The sequence below is a fragment of the Triticum dicoccoides genome, chromosome 3B, assembly GCF_002162155.2.
Source record: "Triticum dicoccoides isolate Atlit2015 ecotype Zavitan chromosome 3B, WEW_v2.0, whole genome shotgun sequence".
Classification (NCBI taxonomy): Eukaryota; Viridiplantae; Streptophyta; class Magnoliopsida; order Poales; family Poaceae; genus Triticum; species Triticum dicoccoides.
The window spans coordinates 106,909,162-106,923,573 of record NC_041385.1 but is presented as its reverse complement, the minus strand read 5'-3'; positions in this window follow the sequence as shown (position 1 = coordinate 106,923,573).

Sequence of the window (14,412 nt, the reverse complement as noted above, 5' to 3'; positions counted from 1 at the left end):
ATAATATAATAGCATGGAACAATCAAAAAAATAGATACGTTGGAGACATATCACCCTTCCGCCAGATGATATGCACGGGCTAAGGTTTTCCAGCCATGGCTAAGAAGCATGACGTGCAGCACGGGAAACTCAATGTGTGCCCACGCTGCGCCATTGCAGCAGTCGCTCATGCGCAATCCCAGCCTAAGCGGCTGCTCAATCTCCATCATCCTAGCAAAGGGGCAAGGTAGCCGCAGGCGGCTGCTGGGGGGTGAGGGAGTCCCGGATTACGGGGTATCCGGATAGCCGGACTATATACTTTGGCGGAACTGTTGGACTATGAAGATACAAGATTGAAGACTTCGTCCTGTGTCCGTATGGGACTCTCCCTGGCGTGGAAGGCAAGCTTGGTGATCCGGATATTAGATCCCCTTCTCTATAACCGACTCTGTGTAACCCTAGCCCCCTCTGGTGTCTATATAAACCAGAGGGTTTAGTCGTAGGTCAACAACAATCTAATCATAGGCTAGCTTCTAGGGTTTAGCCTCTATGATCTCGTGGTAGATCAACTCTTGTGATACTCGTATCATCAAGATCAATCAAGCAGGAAGTAGGGTATTACCTCCATCGAGAGGGCCCGAACCTGGGTAAACATCGTGTCCCCAGCCTCCTGTTACCATTAGCCTGAGACGCACAGTTCGGGATCCCCTACCCGAGATCCGCCGGTTTTGACACCGACATTGGTGCTTTCATTGAGAGTTCCTCTGTGTCGTCGCTTCGAGGTTTGATGGCTCCTTCAATCTTTAACGACAATACGGTCCAAGGTGAGACTTTTCTCCCTGGACAGATTTTCGCGTTCGGTGGCTTCGCACTGCGGGCCAATTCGCTTGGCCATCTGGAGCAGATCGACACCTACGCCCCTGGCCATCAGGTCAGGTTCAGAAACTTGAACTACACGGCCGACATCCGCGGAGACTTGATCTTTGACGGATTCGGACCTACGTCAGGAGCGCCGAACGGTCGCGACTAGCACGACTTAGATCTGCCGTTAGACAGTATTCGGGATATTGCACCTACAGCAGCTCCGAACCTAAATCCGGGGCAGATCGCACCGTCCGAGGACGAGTGGATGGACCCCGCCATGGAGGCCGCGTACTCATCGGTGTTGAACCCGAACACAAATTCCGCCTCTAAGGAAATCTGTGTAACCGGACCCCCGGACTTGTCTCCGGTCGTAGGTTCCAGACCGTGTGCATCAGTGCCCATCGAATCTGATTGGGCACCAATCATGGAGTTCACCGCCACGGATATCTTTCAGCACTCGCCCTTTGGTGACGTTCTAAACTCTTTAAGATCTCTCTCTTTGTCAGAAGATTCTTGGTCGAACTATGTCCGGCTCGAGTAGGATACGGACAACGAAGAAATTCGTTGCCCACCCACCACCCACTTAATAGCCACTATCGATGACTTAACAGGCATGCTCAACTTCGACTCCGACAACATTGAGGGTATCAACGTCGATGCAGGGGACTATCTGGAACCACCGCCCACGGGGCACTGGACTGCGACCTCATCATATGATATATACATGGTGGACACGCCTAGGGAGGACAACGGCGACAAAAAGGATGCAACGGAGGATAAACCCCCGGACAAAAGCAAAAACGATGGTGCAGGCGCCGCTCTAAGTCCAGCCACAGTAAAAATAGCGACAACAACGCAAGAAAAATTGACACCTCGGTCGACTCCAAAGGCAACAACAACCACACGGACCCAGCGATGGAGCAGGATAAGCCAGGTCACGCCGAACACAGCCCGGAGCAGACGCCCGATCACGGCGATCCCGGAGGAAGAACTCATCAACCTGTCTCCGGAGAGGAGGACAGTCCGGATGACGACGCATTCATTCCGGAAAAACATTTGGAACAAGAGAACCTCCACAGAAGGCTTATGGCCACCGCGAGGAGCCTAAAGAAGTAGAAGCAAAGGCTTAAGGCCGCGCAGGATACGCTCAACCGTAGATGGAACAAAGTGCTAGACACTGAAGAAAAATATGGTGACGATCTCCACACAAAGAGCTACCCAAAGCGCAAGCTGCTGCCCGAATTTGACGATGAGGCCATAGAGCCCATTCCGCCGAAGAATAATACGGCCGATCGGCCGGACCGACCACCTCGTGGCCGCGATAGAGCAGCTACTGACATCGCACACAAGCCAGCACATGATTTACGTGAGCTCCTGGACAAAAAGGCCGGTTCGACCAGGTCCATCTATGTATCTAGAGGACGCGCTCCGGCGCAAGATTATGGTCACCAAAACGATCATATTGATCAAATACCAGTTCGAAACCAACCCCGGACACAACAACCGTCATGCCACGACATGTCCAGATACAGAGAGGCTGCGCACCCCCTGTGCTTCACCGAAAAGGTGTTGGATCACGAATTTCTACAGGAATTCAAACCCATGAATATAGAGGCATACAACGGAACAACAGACCCTGGGGTCTGGATTGAGGATTTTATCCTTCATATCCACATGGCTCGTGGGGATGACCTCCACGCCATCAAATACCTTCCCCTAAAGTTGAAAAGACCAGCTCAGCATTGGTGAAAAGCCTCCCCAAAAACTCAATTGGAAGTTGGGAGGAACCTGAGGATGCTTTCAGGGCCAATTTTCAAGGGACCTATGTCCGATCTCCGGATGCAGATGATTTAAGTCACATAATACAACAGCCCGGAGAGTCAGCCCGTAAGCTTTGGAACAGATTTCTCACTAAGAAGAATCAAATTGTTGATTGTCTGGATGCTGAAGCCTTAGCGGCCTTCAAGCATAGTATCCGGGATGAATGGCTTGCCAGACACCTCGGCCAAGAAAAGCCGAGGACAATGGCGGCCTTAACAAGCCTTATGACCCGCTTTTGCGCGGGTGAGTACAGCTGGTTGGCCCGTAGAAGCACCAGCGACCCAGGCACATCCGAAATTAGGGATGGCAATGTGAAGCCACGACGCAATAAAAACAAGCGTCGAAACAAGGAAGAAAGTCTGGACAACAATGCGGTCAACGCAAGATTCATGGGCTCTCGACCCAGTCAACGAAAGAAGCCATTTAAATGCAGCAAAGATGGACCGTCCGGCCTGAACAAGGTCCTGGACAGATTGTGTCAAATTCATGGCACCCCCAAAAAACCTATGAATCACACTCACAGAGAATGATGGGTCTTCAAGCAGGCCGGCAAGTTATATGCCGAACACAAGGGAAGGGAAACACCAAGTGAAGACGAGGATGAGCCTCGCTAACCGAACACTGGGGGACAGAAAAAATTCCCACAAGAAGTCAAAAAAGTGAATATGATCTACGCGACTCACATACCGAAGAAAAGGCGCAAACGCGCACTCAGAGATGTATAAGTTGTAGAGCCCGTCGCCCCCAAATTCAACCGTTGGTCGGCCTGTCCGATCACTTTTGATCGTAGGGATCACTTGACTAGTATCCGGCACAGAGGATAGGCTGCCTTGGTGCTCGACCCAATAATCGATGGATACCATCTCACTCGAGTCCTCATGGACGGCGGCGGTAGTCTTAATCTGATATACCAGGACACTATCCGCAAGTTGGGGATAGACCCATCAAGAATCAGCCAAAGTAACACCACCTTTAAAGGAGTGATACCAGGCGTTGAGGCCCGCTGTATGGGCTCCCTCGTATTAGAAGTTACATTCGGTTCTCCCGACAACTTCAGAAGCGAAGAATTACTCTTCGACATCGCTCCCTTCCGAAGCGGTTATCATGCACTACTCGGAAGAACGGCCTTCGCTCGCTTCAACACAGTACCACACTACGCCTACCTTAAACTCAAGATGCCCGGTCCACGTGGCGTCATTATTGTTAGAGGAAAAACAGAGCGTTCCTTACATGTGAAAGAGTATGTGGCGGCTCTAGCAGCCGGACACCAAGTGGCCTCTCCTATCAGAATGCATGATCGGTCGTTAAGACCATGGACACAGTTAGATGAGTCCGGTGCACCATCGGTGGTAACAGCCCAGATAAACCTGAGCTGGGGTCTATACATATACCCCCATAGGTGGTACTAGGGGCTGCAAACATGTAACAAAGCCCACAATTCGGCTTGCCCTTATTAATATACCAATATATTACATTTTTACTATTCATTGAGAATAACCAACTTTTCGCACGCTTACACCAGACTCTTTTACATGAGTTTTCCTTTTTACAGACACCATTTGTGCAACACCCTTCCAGGATACGGCACAACAGAGACAAAGGCGCAGACGTGCAGTAGGGCCCCGCTCAAATGTTTCTCTTTAGATTAAGCCCTTGTGTAAACCTTCTTTACTGTCTCTTGTTGCTTGACATCCCACGGGTATTCAATACACCCACAAGGGATACTGGTGTTATTGGCATTTTGCCACGACAGATTAATGCACGTACCTGGAAATACAGGGTTCATAATCGAGAGCGTTACTCAGCCCATTTTATGTTATAAAGTTTGAATACCTTCGGGAGTGTTCGGCGTCGCGAGTTTGGCCTTATATACATCAGCTCCGAATCATGTCTTTGGTCAAATGTTGGGTTTGCCCGGCTCCTGGGTTTGTTGCCTTACATTTCGTCTTATCAGCTAAGGCGGCCAAAGGAGAACTACTGCGATTGTGCCCTGGTTATCTCGAATGAGCACCTCAGTAGAGAAAGCCGAAAACTGACTGTCATGATAGAGCGAGAGACTGGTCAACCACTCAAGGACTTATTGGAATCTTCAGGATTCCTCCGCATTAACGAAGGATCGTTTCTCGGTCATGTACATACGCGCCCGTATTCGGATGCATGCGGAAGTACCAGGGGCTATATAGTAGCCCCACCTTTAAAATCATATGGCTAAGTGAAAGTGTTAAAGCTATATAGTCCGGTTGCCTAGTTCACCGTGCGATCACCTCCTTAATGGACCAAGATGTTGGGTCAAGTGTGATTATGCACTTTTTCGCGAACAACCCCGCATTATATGCGTGGGGGCTGAAGCCAACGACTGCAAACTTTCAGATTGTATATATACATAAACGGCCGCACAGGAGGCACTACAATACTTTCAGGCAAAAGTATAAGCACAGCCTTTATAAATTAAAATAGCATTGTTTTTACAATTGAAAGACTTGTCACTCAAACATGACACTCTTCGAACACTAAGCCTCTATTAAATGGGCACCTTTTATGACTTGCTCAAAATAGTGCTCGGACGGGTCCTGGGCTCCCGCCGGACTCTGGGTTGCAATATCGGTGGCCTCCATATCTGCCCAACGTGTCTTAACACGGGAAAGAGCCATCCACGCACCTTCTATGCACGCCAACTTCTTTATAGCATCGATACATGGCACAACGCCAAGGAATTGTTGCACTAAGCCAAAATAACTGTCCGGCCTTTGTCCCTTCGGCCAAAGATGATCTATGACAGATCTCGTTGCAAGACCGGACAACCTACGGAGCTTGGCCCAAGCGGCCATCCTTTCATTCAACTGCAATGGATGGGTCAGAGCACTAAACTGCGACCAGAACAACCTTTCCACCTCATGATCTTTCTGATCCTTCAAGAACTTGGTCGCATCAGCGGTACTTTTTGCTAGGTCTGCATACGCGTCCGCCGCACTCCATAGCTGATCCATAGGAGCATATTTTGGATCTCCGAACTCCATCCGCACTAAATAGGAACTTCCAGCTGTGATATTTCCGGCTTGTCGAAGCTCCTCCCGCACAGCTCTGACTTTAGAGTGTGTCTCCTTGGCTGCATCCAAGGCCTTCTTCAGGTCAGCCGCTTTCTCTTGGTTCTCCTTTTCAAGGAGTTCATATCGGCTGGCGGCATCTTTTAGCTCCCCAGCCATCTCGGCTATGTTATCCTCGCTCTGGTGATGAGCAAACTATTCGGCTCTCAACTCCTCGGCCACCTTCAGGGCAGTCGCATTGCTTATCCTGGCATGTTCCTTGGCTAGGGCAAGTTCCGCCCTCAGGGCCTCCACGGCAGCAGCTCCATCTACAGCCACAGCATACTATATTAGCACCACACTCCTCTTAATATTTACTAATAATGAGAAAAAGAGCACATACCTTGTGACTCGTCAAGTCGCTAGTTCACAAGCGCGATATCGGCATCCGCCATATCAAGCTGTCGCCTCAATTTAGTGAATTCAGCAGTCCGGTCAACAGTCGGACCCTTAGCCATCTGCATATCATTCAGTGCGATCACTACTTGGGAATGTGATCCTCCATTTGCCGCCTAGGGCTGGCAACCAGAGTCTTAGGGGCTACTATCTATACGGAGCACACCTAGCATGTGCGGTACAACCGGAAGATTATGAATTCGGTTGCGTACCTCAAAGCCTTTAAGCAGGCTCGTAAAAGCTTCATTTAACCCGCTTTCGGCGGACGAAATCTTCTTAAACACCGCACCCATTAAGGTACGGTGATCCTCTGAGAGAGCAGCTCACTCCAGAAGCCCCGTCAGTATGTCCGGCTGAGCGCTGGATAGATTCAGACTCTTCCTATTACCCTCCTTGGGAGCCGAAACTCTGGGCTTTGGGTCGTCGAAGTGTTGACTTCTGGCCTTGAAGGATTAGGAATCCTCCGTGACGACACCTCGGGGTCTCCCGCCCCGTGGGGTGGGGAGGCAGGTGGAGTTTCACTCTCCATCATCTCCGGAAGAAGATCCCCCGAAGACGAACTCTGCTGAGAAGAGCTACTAGCCGAACTGCAAGAGATAAATCCTGGTTATTGCTCCCGGAGGAAAAAGCAGTATATATCTATTAAAATACTATTAATTAACTTACAGCTCAGTGGAGAGCTGGCCCGTTTGCGGGCGTTGCACGGTGAGGACGCCCTCTGGGGCAGGGGCCCCCGGCGAAGTTTTCTTCCCTTGTTTAGGCACCTCCGTGCCCAAGTCTTCGGAGGCGGCCCTTCTCTTCCCGCGAGGGGAGGGAACCTTAGATTCACCTCCCCGATTATCCTCCTTTGTGGAGACATTAATTCCCCCGGTTTGGATGTACAATGTGTGAAGCTCATTCTCAGTTTCTCTACTCTTCCCTTCATCTTTCCCCGATGGCACTTGACTTAGCGCACGTCTAAGCATCCTGGCTATCGCAGGATTCGGCAAGCCTTCGGGAAGTGGGGCCGGATACCTGATCCTCTCCGCCTTACTGAGCCAATCCTGGCCATGGGCAGTTTTCAGAATAATGTTGTGATAAATATAAACAGAGTGTTCGGTTACAGGGTTACTTACTTGGGTATTTGGGCAACTGCAGCTCAGGCCCGCATCCTCGGTGGTATCCGGACACTTTATTCGTGGTCCGAAGAATAACCTATACATCCCTTCGAGCGTCATGCCGAAGAAGTGCTGAATAGTTCGTGGTCCTTCTGGGTTGAACTCCCACATCCGGAGAGGTCCGCCGAACTAGCATTACCTGAATTATTTTGACGAGGCTGATATCCCCCTCAAGAAGCTCCCGAACATGGCTCTGCAATGTCGGTACGTCATTAGCAGGCCCCCAGTCCAGTCCCACATTGGCCCATAACGCCAGTTGAGGCGGAGGGCCCGAGCGAAAGGCGGGCGCAGCCGCCCACTTTGTGCCTCGAGGAGCTGTGATGTAGAACCACCTCTGTTGCCATAAATCGGACACCTCTGGGAAGGAACCCTCTGGACATGGGGCGTCGGTGTTTTTGCTTATTATAGCACCTCCGCACTCCACGTGTCGCCCCTCGATCACCTTCGGCTTTACATTGAAGGTCTTGAGCCGTAAGCCGAAGTGTGGGGTGATGTGGAGGAAGGCTTCGCACACGATGATAAACGACGAGATGTGAAGGATGGAATCCGGAGCTAGATCGTGAAAATCTAGCCCATAATAGAACATGAGCCCTCTCACGAAGGGATCAAGACTGAAGCCTAAGCCTCGGAGGAAGTGGGAAACAAATACAACGCTCTCGTTGGGTTCGGGAGTAGGGATGACCTGCCCTGGAACAGGAAGCCTGTGCTTGATGTCGGCGGTCAGATACCTGGCGTCTCTGAGCTTCGCAATGTCCTCCTCTGTGACAGAGGAGGCCATCCACCGGCCTTGAAGGTTGGATCCGGACATGATTGAAGATCTGAAGTGCTTAAGCTCGAGCTTTGGGTGCTAGAACTCGAGGTGCGGAAAGGAGCAAGCGTGGAAAGAAAGGGATAGGCCTCGGTCCCTCTATGAAGGGGATGAATACCAAGCATCCTCAGCATAACCGTTTGGGACTTGCCTAAAAATAAGGAGTCATACCAACAGGGGTAGTTGGGTTACCCACACCCGTATTGATGAGAATCCCACGATAAGGGGGACATGATCTCTGCTTCGACAAGACGTGCCAATAACACCGCCTTGCAGCGCGTGTCATGGCAGGCTGGGAAAAATGGTTCGTATTAAACCGGGCCGCGGTGTGAGGACAGGCTGTGAAAAATTGTCATCAGATTAGATTTATAAAGTATTGTGCTCTCTACGGTGGTATGTCGAAATTGTTTTGAAGAGCCGGACACGGTCCTTGTGTTCGGAATGTTCTATGGAGTATTCGGAGATGGAACCCGCCTTGCAATGCCGAAGACAATCTGCGCGCCGGACTCATAATCATTGAAGCCTGGTTCAGGGGCTACTGAGGGAGTCCTGGATTAGGGGGTATCCGGACATCCAGACTATATACTTTGGCCGGACTGTTGGACTATGAAGATACAAGATTGAAGACTTCGTCCCGTGTCCGGATGGGACTCTCCCTGGTGTGGAAGGCAAGCTTGGCGATCCAGATATTAGATCTCCTTCTCCGTAACCGACTCTGTGTAACCCTAGCCCCTCCAGTGTCTATATAAACCAGAGGGTTTAGTCCGTAGGACAACAACAATCATAATCATAGGCTAGCTTCTAGGGTTTAGCCTCTGTGATCTCGTGGTAGATCAACTCTTGTAATACTCATATCATCAAGATCAGTCAAGCAGGAAGTAGGGTATTACCTCCATCGAGAGGGCCCAAACCTGGGTAAACATCGTGTCCCCAGCTTCCTATTACCATTAGCCTTAGACGCATAGTTCGGGACCCCCTACTCAAGATCCGCCGGTTTTGACACCGACAGGGGGGGCTCGTGCAACCTGGCGATGAACTCCAGCGTCGTGTCCCCTACGTGGCCCGCCATAGGGGTCGAAGCGGCTGGAGGAGGCACGGCGGGTGCACCACCGCCACGCCTGCCTCTGTCTTGAGCGCTCCGCCGTCTCTGGCTGTGCCCTACAGCTCCACCTTGTGCACTGGACTCTACCCCAGTGATACGTCTCCAACGTATCTATAATTTATGAAGCATTCATGCTATTTTATTATCTGTTTTGAATGATTATGGGATTTATTATACACTTTTATATTACTTTTGGGACTAACCTATTAACCGGAGGCCCAGCCCATATTGTTGTTGTCTTGCCTATTTCAGTGTTTTGAAGAAAAGGAATATCAAACGGAGTTCAAACGGAATGAAACCTTCGGGATCGTGATTTTTGGAACGAACATGATCCATGAGACTTGGAGTTCAAGTCAACGAAGCTTCAAGGTGGCCACGGGGATGGGGGGCGCGCCCCCCTACTGGGCGCGCCCCCCCTGCCTCATGGGCCCCTCGAGCGTCCCCTGACCGACTTCTTTCACCTATATATCTCCATATACCCCGAAAACATCGCCACAGAAGATAGATCGCGAGTTTCGCCGCCGCAAGCATCTGTAGCCACCAAAAGCCAATTGGGACCCTGTTCCGGCACCCTACCGAAGCGGGGATCCCTCACCGGTGGCCATCTTGATCATCTCGTTGCTCTCCATGACGAGGAGGGAGCGAGTAGTTCACCCTCGGGGCTGAGGGTATGTACCAGTAGCTATGTGTTTGATCTTTCTCTCTCGTGTTCTCTCTATGGCACGATCTTCATGTATCGCGAGCTTTGCTATTATAAATGGATCTTATGATGTTTCTTCCCCTCTACTCTCTTGTAATGGATTGAGTTTTCCCTTTGAAGTTATCTTATCGGATTGAAGTTATCTTATCGGATTGAGTCTTTAAGGATTTGAGAACACTTGATTATGTCTTGCCGTGCTTATCTATGGTGACAATGGGATATCACGTGATCCACTTGATGTATGTTTTGGTGATCAACTTGCGGGTTCCGGCCATGAACCTATGCATAGGGGTTGGCACACATTTTCGTCTTGACTCTCCGGTAGAAACTTTGGGGCACTCTTTGAAGTACTTTGTGTTGGTTGAATAGATGAATCTGAGATTGTGTGATGCATATCGTATAATCATGCCCACGGATACTTGAGGTGACAATGGAGTATCTAGGTGACATTAGGGTTTTGGTTGTTTTGTGTCTTAAGGTGTTATTCTAGTATGAACTCTATGATAGATTGAACAAAAAGAATAGCTTCATGTTATTTTACTACGGACTCTTGAATAGATAGAAAAGAAAGGATAACTTTGAGGTGGTTTCGTACCCTACCATGATCTCTTTGTTTGTTCTCCGCTATTAGTGTCTTTGGAGTGACTCTTTGTTGCATGTTGAGGGATAGTTATATGATCCAATTATGTTATTATTGTTGAGAGAACTTGCACTAGTGAAAGTATGAACCTTAGGCCTTGTTTCTTACCATTGCAATACCGTTTACGCTCACTTTTACCATTAGTTACCTTGCTGTTTTTATAATTTCAGATTACAAATACCTTTATCTACCATCCATATTGCACTTGTATCACCATCTCTTCGCTGAACTAGTGCACCTATACAATTTACCATTGTATTGGGTGTGTTGGGGACACAAGAGACTCTTTGTTATTTGGTTGCAGGGTTGTTTGAGAGAGAGCATCTTCATCCTACGCCTCCCACGGATTGATAAACCTTAGGTCATCCACTTGAGGGAAATTTGCTATTGTCCTACAAACCTCTGCACTTTGAGGCCCAACAACGTCTACAAGAAGAAGGTTGTGTAGTAGACATCACCCAGCAGCTGCAATGGGGATAGAAGCACGGTGCCGAGAGGAAGCCCTCATCACTGCCGCCGGAGCCTGAGCACGACCCCTTCCCCTTGTCATGGTGGAAGAGAAAACAAGAATAAGGGGAGAGAAGGTACGTGGATGAACGTCTCCATCCCCCTGGCACTCCCTTTGACAGTCGGGCAGGGGCGGGAGGTTGGTTCTCCATTACCCCGGGGCAACCGCCCACTCCTCCAATCCGGCCTGTCTGCGCCATTGACGGCATCCAGATTCATCGGCCGGCCCTTCACCCCAATCTAGGGCACTGCACCTCTTGCCAAGGCACACACTCTCGCGCCCTACACACCTGCCACCAACCCAGCACAATGCATGCAGCATGCGTGGCGGAAACGGCAAGCGTAGTGGATGAAGTAAGATGGCAGTTACCCCTGGTTCATGCGCGGGCACCCTAACTGATCCCCACGAACATGGGCATCCTTTGGCCTACTGCATGGATGAATCCACGACGTTTGGACATCGCATGTCTCATGTGAAGCCCAGGGATTAATTCAATTCCAAATTAATGAGGAAGCAAAGAAGATTTCAAGGACATGCACTCTATCACGGCAAGGTCCCGATGCAGGCCTGTGCATTTTTTGGGGGCCTACCCCAACGTTTCCTAGCGGCACGTATGGACTAGGCCCAGGGGCTGCTATCAGTGCAGCAAACGTTCATGTTTACTACCCGAACTCATGCACATGTGTACTACCGATCATACATCTAGTACCAATGCGTGACACAAAGATAGGCCAGAAACCGCTCTTTGTGAGATCAAGGAGAGCACTAAAAGGAATTAAGTCAGCAAGAGATCACCTCAAGGAAGCCTCCCTTGTCGGGCAGGAGAGCCTGGTCGGGTCGAGGCAGCGCCTGAGGAACAAGACCAGTTCGCCCCGGCAAGGTTTCCAAGGCCACAAAGGCCAGAACCTGCGAGGCTCCTTGCCGGCAGGTTTTCACCAAGACGCCACCGCTCCACCTCATCGCACTCAAGTCATTAATCAGTGCAGTGTCAAGCTACTAGGCAACCAGGTGGATCCTATCAAGCACGTGGCAGCATTGTAAGGAAGAGATTAGCTTTATTGACACCCGTGCAGAGGACGTGTCACGCTAATAAGAAGAGGCAGATAAGCGGCGCAGTGGGCTTGCCAGGCTTCAACACCAGCTTGACACCTAGCAGTGCATTTAATGCACTTTGCCCCAACTGCCAGAGTTAGGTATGATAGCATTGTTAGCTATATAATCACCTCAGAATGACTGTTTTGCCACTCTGGTCGCCCCTTAACCTATAAAAGGAGGCCCGAGGCAACCAAGCAAGAGGTTCAAACATTTGATCCCTCAACACTTGTACACACACATTGCTCTCCCCGAGGCAACCTTGTCGGGCTAGAGTATGTCATGTCTTCGTGTTCCTCCAGATTAATCCACCACAACAGGAGTAGGGTTTTACGCTGCAAAGCGGCCCGAACCTAGGTAAAAGAGATCTATCATCGCCACATTGCCCCCTAATACTTCTGCTCTTTGTGCAATGTGACTGTCCCCTCACCGAACCACAAAGGGGCACCCCTGCCCCATAAGTGGTCGTGCTTCCACACCAACAACTGTGTGGCCCCAGCATGTAGGTGATAAATTACAACCCTGATGGAGCGGTCGGGAAATGAATTTAATTCTTTTAATAAATGCCTCAACAAGTCCATTTTGTGTATGAACATGCGGTACTGAGTGCTCGACTTTGATTCCCATTGCCATGCAATAAGCATCGAATAGACTTTATACGATAATCTGGGAAACTATTCCTCATTTCTAAGATCTGGGGTGTCAACTTAATTTGCAAAGGCATGGTTCCTTCTTGACAGCATGCAAATATTGAAACTTTGACAGGAGGCATCGATGAGCACCATGCACTACCAAAACAACCTTGAGAGGGGCTGAATAGGACCACATATGTACCCTTGGATACGTTCTAAAAACATGAGCATTTCATCCTTCACTTTGAGGGGCGATGGCCTAATGGCTACTCAGATCTCTGATGAAGATTTTCGGTGCACAATGGATAAGGAAAGATTCACAACTACTCTGGTCCTCGTCCCAAACATTTAACCTTTGAGAACCATACGTTGTATCATCTGCTCTCCTACACCATCTGCCCATTGGCTTGCATGAATGTTGACAAGACCATACATGTTGTTCTTCGGAGTGCCATTTATGCCATTCTGAATGATATATATTCGATGTTGAAGATATGTTTCTGCGCATCATGAAGGATTCTGCTTAGTTTCCATTTTGCGTGAAGGTATTCGCACCATGGATCCAAAAAGTCATTGATCATGCAATGGGCATAGTGTATCTGGCAAAGGGCAGCCACAAAAGCTTTATTCCTCCCATTCGCGATGCATTGCAAGCTATGGAAGATTACACTTCCTCAAGATTATAACAAGAGGTTTGATGGTCCTACACTTCCTCAACATGATCAAAAAATTTCCCCTCGGCCTTCATCAAAGCTTGAAGTCAGTTTGCGCATGCAACAACTGCTTCTAAAACATATCACCAATGATAGGAAAGAGAAAGAACCTCTAGCCAACGAGCTTAATGCTATCAATAAACATATCAAGTAAAGTTACTATTGCTTTCAAAATCCGACTATTGAGAATGTGTCGGTTGTCCATTGGCTGGACCGTCTGTCCAAAATGGTCATTTCCCATCTGGGAAGGTTGCGGCTATAAATAGCCACCCCGCACCGGCTTTGTCCGGTGGCTTCTCTGTTTGATTCCAAGAAGTTAGTTGAGCAACCCTCTCTCCTTGAGTGATTTTAATTTGAAATCCACCGAGAGAAAAAACCCCAGAGCAGAAAAATTAGATAGTGGTTTAACATCACACGAATCTAAGTCCAGTATGCTCCACCTATTACTCTTGAGAGATGCGAACTCTCTAGACGGTTATGTCTCAATCTCTTCAAAGACCAAGAGTAATTGTGGTTCTCGAAGAAGAAGTCTGTAAAGGTTCAAAGATCACCTCGAGCATCTACCATGAGTAATCGGCATTGATTGACGAACCAATTGTTAAGGAGAATAGGGTGAAGAGAATTTATCTTCTGTGTTAAGTCACAACCCCTCCAACTAGACAGTCCTTTTGGAAAGGGCGAACTGGTCTACCAAATACCTGTCTCCATTGAGCAACACTGGTTATCTCTTCTCTAGCTTTTCATTTGCCCTGAGTTGTATGATAAGATTTGATCGTGTGATTCACTTTGATGCATGTTGTTACTTCATGTTCGGTAGGTTATTTTCGCTCACTATTGTGTAATTCCATCCGCTCCACTGCTGGGTTCAGAGAGTTTTGAAGTTTCCAAAGAAAATTCTAGAACTCCCATTCACCCCC